Here is a 13,289-nt window from a genome sequence, read left to right as displayed (position 1 = left end):
ATTTTAAAAACCAAAGAAAAAAATAGTAATGTTTTCCAAAGTAGGCTTTCTTTATCACATTGTGCCTTAATATTTTTTACAATGCATACTTATGTGTACTGCTATTCTTGCTGCAAGCGGAATTTGTAAGGGTTGTTAAGAGAATTGTTGCGTGAGCAATGGCAAGGAGAACCACACCAACTAGAGGCATGCCTAGTCGCAAATGTATCACCAAAGGCCTTTTCTGAGGGTTGTGCGCCATCTTCCTGTTTGTAGGTCAGGCACTCTAGACCACAGCTGTTCCTTTGAATGTAACGTACTGTATCACAAAATGTAATATAATACGTAAGTAAGTCTTGATTATGCTGAGACTAGATAACTTAACAGGTTTTCTAGTAGCGATTTCTAAAATAATTCTTTTAGCGAGTTGCGGTTGTTTCAATGATTACTGCTTTCGTTTTACAACTTGAAACACCATAGCCTAGCAACAATTTTTTAGCAAGAAAGATATAGAGAAAGCAACTCCTACTACAAGAATATCATCGCTATCATTAAAATAAAGTTACACAATTTTTCCGGAAACTTCTGTAAACGCCATCGTAAATATCCGGAACAACCTAATCATCAAATTTGCAAGGTAAACATTTTATTGTATATGCAAGTGTTGGCAAAGTTTATCACATTGAATTATGTTAAATTGGTCATTTATCTTAAAATATATATATACGGAATAAAAAGTATGTCTGTGTATCATAAAAATTAAATGAATAAAAACAAGTCGATACAGTACATAGAATTTAATAAATGATTATTTTTCACCAGCTAGTCTCCTGCACCTGACACTAGATAGTCAAACCAGGGAAAAGGAAATCTCCACTTAGCTGTACCTCATGTAATCCACTAACAGCAACACAGGGAATCCAATTACAGCCACAATTATTGTAAATCAGATAAAAATATGAATCAATGAAAATATCTTCAATTCAAATAAAAATCTTCAATTTTTCATCGCAATTTATTATTAGCAATGACCAGTCGTGCTTGGCGCATTACAGATATGAATCTTTACTAATTTCAGGTCTATGGGCTTTAGGCGATTGTTATTGAACTACTGAAAGTTCTTATTCATATTTGATCAGTAATAATAATAATAATACCGTAAACTGTAATAATATTGATAAATCATCCGACCTGGACACTCTCATGGTTTTTTTCGAAATTGGTAGAAAAAGAGTTCATTTTCATTCTGCAAAGCATTTGTGGTATTTTTATGGCATCAGCTAATGTAAAATTTTATGATGATCAATTTAGTATCAAAATATCTTTTTATAGACCGTTTGGTCAAACTATATAAAAACATATTCAAATGTTATACGCGTTCCTTGCAAATATTAAGTTTTATTGAATGTATAAATATGTCCCAGTAAAGAAATTAAATTTGTAGCGAGGAGTTAATTATGCACCTGCTGATTACTCATGATGATCTCTCACAATGCATATGACTGCTAACTGTATAGCGCAGATGATTTGTTCATCTTCTACATATGCATGCGTATGGGACTTTTTCTGCTTGAAAAAATGTGTTCTACATTGTTTTTTAACTTACTTTCACTCTGAGGAAACCTTATCTGTAACTGTATGTTATGATGTATTAATTTCCTCAATTTTAGCAATGCCTGAAAATGGTGCCTTGGCTAGGAAACTCCGGCGTTTTTTTAGTTGGTCGTAATTGATTGGTCACTGGCGATTAGTTGGTCGCAGTTGATTGGTCACTGACTATTAATTGGTCGCGCTTGATTGGTCACTGACTGTTAGTTGGTTGCGCTTGATTGGTCACCACTGGCTATTGGTCGCGCTTGATTGGTCAATGGCTATAAGTTGGTCGAGGAGCCACACTCCGCAACAAAATACAAAATCCATTAGGATTGTAAAATGGCCAGCAGTCATAAGATACTGAGATATTATGGAGTGTCTTAATGAACAGGAAAGGCTTAAGACAGCTGCTGTCAAGCTCTTATTGATTATATTTGACTGTTCCAAAGAGCAGGCACTAGAGTCTAGACTTGACTTTGAATAAATATACTTAATTGAATAGCTTTATTTCTAATAAATATTGAAACAGAATCAGAGAGTTGAGTCATAACATCTGTATTAACAAATTCCACATTGTCATTGTGTCTGTTAGTCCACGTAAATGCTATGCATTTCCACATGTTTGGGCTAATTTCATCCAAACTTCCCACGCATATACTATGTGCCTTCCGTCAGGTCGCTATAATATTTGGTTTCAAAACTCCTCCTGGTTCCCATGAACCAGCCTTCTAAACACCCACCTGCTGGCTATCTGATTGTACATGAATGAAACCCGGCATTATCAGGCTTCCTGCTAGTAATACTATCTAGTAAGTTAGATTAACTCGTATCACCATTATTCATGATGGTGACATGAGTTAATCATGATAAATTACTAGACACCGCTGGACAAAATTCATTATGGGTACTCTCGGGATTTCAACTCTTCTTTGAGTAGCGAGAGTGACAGCATCGGCAGCATGACAGCATCCGCAGCATATCTGTAACTTGCAGCTCTAATAGCTGCTGTTTTTAAGCTAAAAGTCTATCCATTGTTTAAAAGAGGGATTCCTGTTCTGTATTTACATGTACATAAGAAGTGTTTAGACTCAGTCTTATTTGCATTGTTTATATTCCACAACCGATATATATATGTATGTTTATATAATGTTATATGCAGGTATAAATGTATATATATATATATATACGGTACATATATATATATACACGCACACATATATATGTACATATGTGTATATCTATACATGTATATACATAGATAAATGGTTTCCTCACCCTGGTTTACCCAACTGGGTGATAATGTCTAGTTAAGCTCAGGTCACCTACCAGAGACCTAGAAGTTTGAGCTCTCACCTCAAGTTCTTAGCCATGCCCAAAAGTGCGCTATTCCGCAGCTCACTCGTGTTGACTGGTGCCAGTATTTGGTCAACATTTGATGTGCAGGTGTTATTGTATTTTATGCTCCAATGACTACCATAATTACAGTTGTATGTACATGTTAGCACTTTTTAATCTTCTCTTCGAGTGGGAGATATTTCTGCACTTTTTCTTTTTTGTGCTGGCAATATTGTAGTCATTGGAGACTGCTAAATTTATTATAGTAGCCCTCTTGTTTTCTTTGTCCAGCACTACAATATCCGAATGGTTTGCCAAAACATGCCTGTCAGTCTGCCTGTCAGTCTGGATGTAGAAGCCCAAGAGAACTCTCAATCTCGACCTTTTCCGGAGCTTTTATATATGTATATATAAAAGCTTTTATATATATATATAAAAGCTTTTATATATACATGTACATATATATATATAAAGATATTAAAGCCTTTATATATATACATGTAAAAAATTGTTTCCTCACCCCGGATACCCCGTATGGGTGGTAAATTCTGCTCTAACTCGGGTCTCCTACCAGAGACCTGGGAGTTTGAGCACTCGTCTCAAGATCTTAGCTGTTCCCAATAGCGCACTTTTCTGCAACTCACCTGAGTTGATTGTTGTTGGTATTTGGGCAAGCCACATTTTATGCGCCGATGTTATTGCGCCCAGTGCCCCAATGACTACTGGGATTACAGTTGTTCTTACATTCCAGCATTTTTCAATTTCTTCTCCAAGAGGGAGATATTTCTCTACCTTTTCTTTTTCTTTGCTGGCTATATTGTAGTCATTGGGTACTGCTATATCTATTATAGTAGCCCTCTTGTTCTCCTTGTCTACCACCACTATATCTGGTTGGTTTGCTAGGACATGCTTGTCAGTTTGGATGTAGAAGTCCCAGAGGATCTTAGCGCGGTCATTTTCATTGACCTTACCAGGAGCTTCCCACCAGTGTTGTGGTTTATTAAGGCCATACTCATCACATATACTTCTATACACAACACCTGCGACATGATTATGCCGCTCAGTGTATGCATTCCCTGCTAGCTGCTTGCATCCACTGATGATGTGTTGGATGGTCTCAGGTGCATCTTTGCTCAGTCTGCATCTAGGATCGTCTCTAGTGTGATAGATTTTCGTTTGGAGTTGCCTTGTTGGGAGCACTTGCTCCTGGGCTGCGATGATTAGCGACTCTGTATTGGCCGTTAGGTTTCCTTTGTTCAGCCACATATATGTCTAGTGAAGATCGCCAACCTTAGATATTTGTTGGTGGTAAGCACCATGAAGAGGTTTCGTGTGCCAGTCAATTTCCTCATCATCAGGGCGTAGGTCCGTTGTAAGAGCAGCCAATTGAAATTCAGCTAGCAACTTATCTGAGATGGCCATGGAGGCTGCATATGCTTTGATGCTTTGCTCCTCCTCTTTCACTGTCTGCTGTACACTTTTGAGTCCCCTACCGCCATCTTTCCTATCAAGATACAATCTAGTGGTATCAGATTTTGGGTGGAGTGCTCCATGCATGGTCAGCAGTTTACGAGTTGCTATATCTGTTTCCTTGATGGCTTCCTCAGTCCACTTTATTATGCCTGCTGGATATCTTATTACTGGCAGTGCGTAGGTATTTATTGCCATGACTTGGTTCTTGGCATTGAGCTGGCTCCGTAAGACCTGCCGAAGGCGTTTCTTGTATTCGGTAATGGCTTTGTGACGTACCTCGGCTTCGTGGTTGATGTTGCTTTGCATAATCCCCAAGTACTTGTACCCTTCTTTTATATCTTTGATGGTACCATTTGGCATTCTTAGGCCATCTGTGAGCATAGAATGGCCTTTCTTAAGAATTAGCCTTCCACATTTGTGAATACCGAAGGTCATTCCGATGTCCTTGCTGTATACCTGAGTGAGGTGTATTAGCGAATCAATGTCCCTTTCTTTGTTAGCGTACAGCTTGATGTCATTCATGTAGAAGAGATGGTTTATCTTGGTGCCACTCTTAAACTGGTACCCATATTGAGTCTCCTCCAGCATATTGCTTAGAGGGTTTAGGCATATGCAGAAGAGCAGCGGTGATAAGGAGTCACCTTGATAGATGCCTCGCTTAATTTGTACACTCGCCAGCTTTTTGCCATTAGCCTCCAGTTCCGTCTTCCATTTGGTCATTGACATCTTGATGAATGCCACAAGAGCAGGGTGAACATTGTACATACTGAGACACTCAAGTATCCAACTATGGGGAATTGAGTCATAAGCCTTTTTGTAGTCAATCCAAGCCATGGCAAGATTGGTTTGCCTACTCCTGCTGTCTTGACAGACCGTCCGATCCACCAGTAACTGATGTTTAGCTCCTCGGGTGTTGCGCCCAAGTCCTTTCTGAGCACTTGTATGTATATATATATACATATATATTTATATAAATCTCAGTGTTTGTTGTGCAGATGTCCAGTTATGGCGATAAAGTTTTAAGAATGAAAAGTTCCCTTAGCACTGGATTCGAGCTTGGAACCTTCAGTTTTTTACCCAGGCGTACTAGCCACTACACTTTTACACTACCAATTGATGATACTAATTAATAATTGTACACATACTTATGCAGCACTTGGGAGAATACTAGCATAACTGACACGTAACGTCATGATGTGTCACAACGTCAAGCTGGCTTCACTATTATAGGCTGGTACTAATAACTGGCTCTTATTATAGGAAAGAGTTGGACTAGCTTAATTTACTAGCTTAAGTTACTAGCTTAAGCTATTCAAATTCATTGGTTAATTATTTATTACCTGTGCAATGCCAGGCATTCATGTAGTATATATACATCTAATGTATATAATATATATATATAATAATATATATATATTTTATATATCTCTCGGTATATATACATTAGTTATATATATGTACCGGTATATATACAATAGATGTATCATACATCTATTGTATATACACCGGTACATACATCATGTATGTATATATATATCGGTATATATATATATATATATTTGATGTATATATGTACGGTATATATACCGGTGTATATATATATATATATATATATATGCACACCATTATATATATATATATATATATGTATATATATATATATGTATATATATATACATAAGGTGACCATCCAGAATGGCTGACCAAAGGACGAACTGTGCTTCTGATAAAAGATCCAAAGCAGGGGCCGATTCCCAAAAACTATCGACCAATAACGTGCTTGCCCACCACTTGGAAACTGCTCTCAGGAATAGTTGCAGACAAACTGGAAGAGCACATGAGTCACTATATGACCAGTGCTCAGAAAGGAATTGGGCGCAACACCCGAGGAGCTAAACATCAGTTACTGGTGGATCGGACGGTCTGTCAAGACAGCAGGAGAAGGCAAACCAATCTTGCCATGGCTTGGATTGACTACAGAAAGGCCTATGACTCAATTCCCCATAGTTGGATACTTGAGTGCCTCAGTATGTACAATGTTCACCCTGCTCTTGTGGCATTCATCAAGATGTCAATGACCAAATGGAAGACGGAACTGGAGGCTAATGGCAAAAAGCTGGCGAGTGTACAAATTAAGCGAGGCATCTATCAAGGTGACTCCTTATCACCGCTGCTCTTCTGCATATGCCTAAACCCTCTAAGCAATATGCTGGAGGAGACTCAATATGGGTACCAGTTTAAGAGTGGCACCAAGATAAACCACCTCTTCTACATGGATGACATCAAGCTGTACGCTAACAAAGAAAGGGACATTGATTCGCTAATACACCTCACTCAGGTATACAGCAAGGACATCGGAATGACCTTCGGTATTGAGAAATGTGGAAGGCTAATTATTAAGAAAGGCCATTCTATGCTCACAGATGGCCTAAGAATGCCAAATGGTACCATCAAAGATATAGAAGAAGGGTACAAGTACTTGGGGATTATGCAAAGCAACATCAACCACGAAGCCGAGGTACGTCACAAAGCCATTTCCGAATACAAGAAACGCCTTCGGCAGGTCTTACGGAGCCAGCTCAATGCCAAGAACCAAATCATGGCAATAAATACCTACGCACTGCCAGTAATAAGATATCCAGCAGGCATAATAAAGTGGACTGAGGAAGCCATCAAAGAAACAGATATAGCAACTCGTAAACTGCTGACCATGCATGGAGCACTCCACCCAAAATCTGATACTATTAGATTGTATCTTGATAGGAAAGATGGCGGTAGGGGACTCAAAAGTGTACAGCAGACAGTGAAAGAAGAGGAGCGAAGCATCAAAGCATATGCAGCCTCCATGGCCATCTCAGATAAGTTGCTAGCTGAATTTCAATCGGATGCTCTCACAACGGACCTATGCCCTGATGATGAGGAAATTGACTGGCATACGAAACCTCTTCATGGTGCTTACCACCAACAAATATCTAAGGTTGGCGATCTTCACCAGACATATATGTGGCTGAACAAAGGAAACCTAACGGCCAATACAGAGTCGCTAATCATGGCAGCCCAGGAGCAAGTGCTCCCAACAAGGCAACTCCAAACGAAAATCTATCACACTAGAGACGATCCTAGATGCAGACTGTGCAAAGATGCACCTGAGACCATCCAACACATCATCAGTGGATGCAGACAGCTAGCAGGGAACGCATACACTGAGCGGCATAATCATGTCGCAGGTATTGTGTATAGAAGTCTATGTGATGAGTATGGCCTTAATAAACCACAACACTGGTGGGAAGCTCCTGGTAAGGTCAATGAAAATGACCGCGCTAAGATCCTCTGGGACTTCTACATCCAAACTGACAAGCATGTCCTAGCCAACCAACCAGATATAGTGGTGGTAGACAAGGAGAACAAGAGGGCTACTATAATAGATATAGCAGTACCCAATGACTACAATATAGCCAGCAAAGAAAAAGAAAAGGTAGAAAAATATCTCCCTCTTGGAGAAGAAATTGAAAAATGCTGGAATGTAAGAACAACCGTAATCCCAGTAGTGATTGGGGCACTCGGCGCAATAACACCGGCGCATAAAATGTGGCTTGCCCAAATACCAACAACAATCAACTCAGGTGAGTTGCAGAAAAGTGCGCTATTGGGAACAGCTAAGATCTTGAGACGAGTGCTCAAACTCCCAGGTCTCTGGTAGGAGACCCGAGTTAGAGCAGAATTTACCACCCATACGGGGTATCCGGGGTGAGGAAACAATTTTTTTTTTTTTTTTTACATAACCACTCCACTTGAGTTGCCAGGATGTGGAAATAATTTTTTTTAATACATACATTGTAAATAAATCTACATTCAAGCTCTATGTATTGTGTATCTCCAATGCTTAAATACTTATAAGCACTATGTATTATTCATTAAATATCACTTGAATAGTTGAAAATAAATATTTTCATACAATATTTTATATGTTCATACAACTTTATGTATAACACAGATGTACATATAAATGAATACTTTTGTATTGTGTAAAGGCATTTTCACTGAATTGCAATAATATATGCCATATCTTCATATCTCTGTGCATATGCATTACATAAGCTACTGTACATGTCTAACGTCTTTCATTGTACATTCAGTTTGCTTTACATGTGAATCATTGAGGGTATGTACAGACAAGAGGAGACAACTATTGTTGTTATATTATTCGTAAGTACTTATTGTATAGATACTAAAAGAAATGATAAGCTGTAATCAAGTTTGTCTTAGAAAGTTAGCCGTGTGTTGCAGTTTGTTTTAGTTATGTCAGCGTGGCGACATATGACGCGGTAAGCAAGTGCTCTGTGATCACGTTTGAATAATTATCATCCAATTATCTAATTGGCCACAAGGTCAGCAGGCAGCATCTCAAGTGCGCATTAGAGACACTCAAGATGTAAGCGATTTATTCGACTTTATAATTTATAATAGCGCTTTTGCTCGATGCAGGCGTCGGCATTGACTGAATGGGCCAGTGTCCAATTACAATAGCGTGTTGAGATGGATGAATACATGTGGTTAGTTGTGTGTACGCCTCTCTCCCTGACTAGGTGAGATTTCTATATGAAAAGCACTCGCTAGTGCTTTGGGGATTTGCATACACTAGCTTGATCCATGAGAGACTTGGTTGCCTCTAGTATGTCCTACAAATCGAAACCTGAAGGATTCTCTACGTGATGTACAGTAACCCGAAGGTGAGTAGGCTACAGAGATATTAAAGCTTTCTCTGAATCTATAACTTTTGGCTTGCTGTAGCCAAGTGATCCAGCGTTGTAAATCTTTCTCCTGTTTTGTACGATGTGTGCATTAATGTACTCTGGGCATTGGTACTAGGAAAGGTGATTTGACTATTCATTAAGTTGCATACTGATGAAGTCCGCTGAAGAGGCCTAATGCTTTACCTAACAAAAGTTTCTGTAAATGAGAACTGAGCTATATTTTCTATGTTCCTATCCAAATCTAGAATTACAGAAATCTATAGATTTCTATTTACGTCTATTAGTCTGGAGAGGTGTCTCTTGCTTCAAAAGCAAGATATTAGGATATAAAACAGCGTATAATTGGATAATAGGCCATGAGAGAATATTTCATCGGATATTAGAATATAAGAGAATATTTTAACGGATATTAGGATATAAGAGAACATTTCATTGGATATTAGGATATAAGAGAATACATCATATGATATTAGGATATAAGAGAGCACATACTGTGATAGGATATTAGGATATAAGAGAGAATACCATTGGACATTAGGATATTAGAGAGCACATCATTGGACATTAATATATATGAGAGTATATGTATATAATTAGATACGTGTATTAGGATGTAAGAGTGCACGTAATTGGATATTACAGAAAAGCTTTTAGGCATAGACAAGGTTGTTAGATTAAAAAAGCTCATTTCAATAAACAATTCAAGTGAACAGAAGACACCAATTGGGAAATAAGTAATAACCTCTCTTGCTAGTAAACCTATCTCCTCCCCTTCACCTCATATCAACTAGAGGGATATATTAATATTTAATACATAGTACGCTGATTCCTCAGGTTTCCCATCTATCGGCATCAGTCAATATAGGAAAGCAGACTGAGGAATGCCAAGGATTATCAAATTGAAGTCGATATGGAGGCTGGCGGTGCTCGTGACCCTCAGTTTCTCTGCACTCAGACTGTATTTGAATCTACCCACTCAAAAAGTGCCTAGACTAACGGATGGTAAATATTTAGAAGGTGGTTCCAAACGGTGGTCTGATAGGAGGGACGTCTCAAAACACTTCTTGTCTGGAGATGTAGCTCGTGTACTCTTCCATGGCAAGGTTAGCTGTAAACTTCAGTCTTTGTTGTACCTTGTTGAGATTGAATGCAGCCTTTAAAAGTTCCCGTTTTTCTGTGGAGTCGTCTGTTTACTCAGCCAATTGCATCAATGTATAGCCAGATCTATGAAATTATATACTGCACATACATGTAGATATGTGAGCCAATAGCATCCACGTATAGCCAGATCTATGAAATTATATACTGCACATACATGTAGATATGTGAGCCAATAGCATCCACGTATAGCCAGATCTATGAAATTATATACTGCACATACATGTAGATATGTGAGCCAATAGCATCCATGTATAGCCAGATCTATGAAATTATATACTGCACATACGTGTAGATATGTGAGCCAATAGCATCCATGTATAGCCAGATCTATGAAATTATATACTGCACATACATGTAGATATGTGAGCCAATAGCATCCATGTATAGCCAGATCTATGAAATTATATACTGCACATACATGTAGATATGTGAGCCAATAGCATCCATGTATAGCCAGATCTATGAAATTATATACTGCACATACATGTAGATATGTGAGCCAATAGCATCCATGTATAGCCAGATCTATGAAATTATATACTGCACATACGTGTAGATATGTGAGCCAATAGCATCCATGTATAGCCAGATCTATGAAATTATATACTGCACATACATGTAGATATGTGAGCCAATAGCATCCATGTATAGCCAGATCTATGAAATTATATACTGCACATACGTGTAAATATGTGAGCCAATAGCATCCATGTATAGCCAGATCTATGAAATTATATACTGCACATACGTGTAGATATGTGAGCCAATTGCATTCACGTATAGCCAGATCTATGAAATTATATACTGCACATACGTGTAGATATGTGAGCCAATTGCATTCACGTATAGCCAGATCTATGAAATTATATACTGCACATACGTGTAGATATGTGAGCCAATAGCATCCATGTATAGCCAGATCTATGAAATTATATACTGCACATACGTGTAGATAAGTGAGCCAATAGCATCCACGTATAGCCAGATCTATGAAATTATATACTGCACATACGTGTAGATATGTGATAAAGAGATTTGTTGAAAATTTTTAAAATGATGTCAATAGTTCTTCTTTTTAATTTATAGAACCGTACCTTGGAGTTGCCTCCCATGATTCACTTTTCACTTACTTTAGAGTATTTTTGCTCCTGCCTAAACATTAGTTTTTGCAGACAAAAACATCAAACAGTCATTTTCACTCCTAGATTAGATACAAACGAGGAATTTCAGCCTTTTTTATTAGGCCATTTCCAAATGTGAATTGCTAAAAATTTTCAACTAAATTTAAAGTTTTTCTGTCTTTCAAACGTTCAAAGATACTGTTACGCTGACATGAAATGGTCTAAATTTCTAAAACTATCATAAAAAAGTGGAATAGAGGTTAATTATTTGTCAGCATATAGTTGATCTTTATTGAAAATAATGTTACAAATGAAAAGTGTAGTCAATATATTAAAAAGCCTATGTGCAATCAAAATTAATTTCAACAAAATCTATGAGTTACGAATGTTGATATTTATTAGTTAGCAGAAACTTGGTTAGAGGGTTAAAGGAAGGAAGTTTTAGTTCAATAGAGTGTTGACAACTCCTAAAAACACATAGTGGTTGCAAATAAATGTAATTATGCTGTGAAGTAAAACAATTAGAGATACGATTGTGCAGAAGTACTTGATGGCTAGACAAGTGATTGAGTATGTAATATGGCTGTTGGTGTATACTTGAGTATGAAACTATTGAAGTGGCAATGTGCCAAGAGGGAGGCAACTAATGGCAATATGCCAAGAAAATGTGCCAATGATCCTTCGAAATCTTTACACTTTCTTACTTTTCCAATGCTAAATGTTCGTTTTCCTTGATTAAAGATTTTAAAATCTTTCATTGTTTGTGTACTAGTTTTTTACAAGATAGTTGTAAGTTGTCAACTCATTTCAACCTATGTGATATGAAAATATTGCATTCAACGTCTTACAACTAGTTTGAAAATGTCATTGCTAACTGCTTTAGCAATATTTCAGTCCTCTCCTCTTACTCTCCCTCGCCCTCTCCCCCTCTCCCTCACTCTCCCTCTCTCTCCTCTCTCTCCCTCACTCTCTCCCTCTCCCTCCCTCTCTCTCTCTCTCTCTTTCCCTCTCTCTCCTTCTCTCTCTCTTTCTCTCTTCCTCTCTCTCTCCCTCTCTCTCCCTCACTCTCTCCCTCCCTCTTTCTCTCTCTCTCTCTCTCTCTCTCTCTCTCTTTCCCTCACTCTCCTTCTCTCTCTCTCTCTCTCTCTCTCTCTCTCTCTCTCTCTCTCTCTCTCTCTCTCTCTCTCTTTCCCTCACTCTCCTTCTCTCTCTCCCTCACTCTCTCCCTCTCCCTCCCTCTCCCTCACTCTCCCTTTCTCTCCTCTCTCTCCCTCACTCTCTCCCTCTCCCTCCCTCTCTCTCTCTCTCTCTCTCTTTCCCTCTCTCTCCTTCTCTCTCTCTTTCTCTCTTCCTCTCTCTCTCCCTCTCTCTCCCTCACTCTCTCCCTCTCCCTCCCTCTTTCTCTCTCTCTCTCTCTCTCTCTCTCTCTCTCTCTCTCTCTCTCTCTCTCTCTCTCTCTCTCTCTCTCTCTCTCTCTCTCTTTCCCTCACTCTCCTTCTCTCTCTCCCTCACTCTCTCCCTCTCCCTCCCTCTCTCTCTCCCTCTCTTTCCTTCTCTCTCCCTTTCTCTCTCTCTTCCTCTCTCCCCCTCTCTCCCTCCCCCTCTCTCTCCCTCACTTTTCCTCTCTCTTCCTCTCTCTCCCTCCCTCTCTTTCCCTCTCTCTCTCTCTTTTCCTCTCTCACTCTCTCTCTCTTCCTCTCTCTCTCTCTCTCTCTTCCTCACTCCCCCTCTCTCTCCACCTCTCCCTCCCTCTCTCTCCCCCTCTCCCTCCCTGTCCCTCCCCTCTCTCCCTCTCTCTCCCTTTCACTCCCTCTTTCTCTCTATTGGGTTGCTAGCCAACGCATAGTAGTGGTCAAATAGTTACAAGCATATG

The sequence above is a fragment of the Watersipora subatra genome, chromosome 9 (genome assembly GCF_963576615.1).
Source record: "Watersipora subatra chromosome 9, tzWatSuba1.1, whole genome shotgun sequence".
Classification (NCBI taxonomy): domain Eukaryota; kingdom Metazoa; phylum Bryozoa; class Gymnolaemata; order Cheilostomatida; family Watersiporidae; genus Watersipora; species Watersipora subatra.
Note: the sequence above shows the minus strand (reverse complement) of the source record.